This window comes from Halyomorpha halys, unplaced genomic scaffold, assembly GCF_000696795.3.
Source record: "Halyomorpha halys isolate HHAL.00 unplaced genomic scaffold, Hhal_1.1 Scaffold355.1, whole genome shotgun sequence".
NCBI classification, from domain to species: Eukaryota; Metazoa; Arthropoda; class Insecta; order Hemiptera; family Pentatomidae; genus Halyomorpha; species Halyomorpha halys.
In genome coordinates this window covers 526330-527701 of record NW_027110523.1, presented here as the reverse complement: position 1 = coordinate 527701, position 1372 = coordinate 526330, and the positions used below count along the sequence as shown (strand labels likewise).

General features: G+C 28.3%; 1 protein-coding gene across 1 annotated transcript in view; it reads left to right on the top strand.

Moving 5' to 3' along the window:
- The window catches only part of Gp93 (heat shock protein 90 Gp93), a gene marked incomplete in the record, with an annotated part of 9408 nt that extends 9308 nt beyond the window's left edge, over positions 1–100 (top strand). Inside the window, 1 exon segment of the mRNA XM_014422105.3 lies at positions 1–100.
- Between the last annotated feature and the right edge of the window lie 1272 nt (positions 101–1372).

Genomic DNA, 1372 nt, shown 5'->3' with positions numbered 1-1372 from the left:
ACTTCAATACCTGCTTAATTATTAAGTATCGAGACAAAAGATATTCAAACTTCTTAAACTTAGTTTTGAGTTATTTATAAGTTTGGATAGGAATAAATAAGCCTATTAATTGGCTATCGACTGATAAAGTCTTATTGTAAATAAAGTGAATGTTTATAAGGTAAATTAAGCTGAATAGTTTTTATGTAAATTTGTGAAGATTCATTTTTGTATTGTAATGGATAAAATACATATAAAATGCCATTTACTATAAACTGTTTTATTTAGTTCCTCATATCTTTTAAATTTTATTTGACGATTACAAATAAAATGGATGCAAAAGGACCTTTGAACCTCACCAAATACTGTACTAAGCTTTGGATTGAATATAGAAATTCAAAACTTATTTATTAATTTTCTAAACTAAGATGTATTAAATAAGAAATAGGCTTGAAGAATATTGGGTGGAGAGAAGACTAGACTGTTTTGGAGGCTTATTGTGAGATTTGCAGAGCTTCCACATGTTAAATATAATTAATAGGAGTTAGTAATTGTATTGTTGGACAAAGGTGTAAATAATCCAGCGGTAGACTGAGCTGAGGTATGGGTGAGGGAATAGTCTCCGGTTGGTCTTATGAATTTGGTGTTACAGTTGAGAAAAGAATGTAAATACCAATGAATAGTATTGCCTTGAAATTTTATGATTTACAAAATATTTTTATTATTATTGTTTTCTCCCTACCAAAAGCTGCACCTGCTGGTATAATCTACCGGGAAATGGTTGAATCACTCCCCTGATGAGTATTTAGTAAAAGTTTTACTTTTTTTTTTTTTTAATAAATTAAAGCGATAACTTAGTAGTAAATTTTTTAACAATGTGCAAAATATGGTGTGGTTAGGAGTTTATGAATTACATAACTTTTAGTTATCGCTATTTTTGTGATTTTTTTATTTTCTGTTGCTATAAAAATTCTCATTTTCGGGTTTCTTGAGGGAATAATGAATATAAATTTTTTATGAGGTGTTAATAGTTGACAGTAGTTTAATATGAGAAGATAGTCAGGGATGCGGTTAGCAAAAAATACACAAACAAAAACTATTTGTGCCAATGCTTTGATCTGAATTTCAGGCCTGAAAACTAAATAACATAAATTTTGTTCCCACCTTAAGACTCAAATTCAAAATTTTATACAACTGCAATTTTTTTTTTCTGTTCTATCCTTCTAAAACAGAAATAAATTGTATTAAAAAAAAATTCATTATGTGAGAAACATAATTTAATGTGAGTACTTACCTTTTTCTACTGTATGTATTTGAAGGTCCAAATGAAATATTTATCTTTAATTATGAGAGATAGTTGACCGTGGATGATGAATGAGGAGAAGATGGTTGG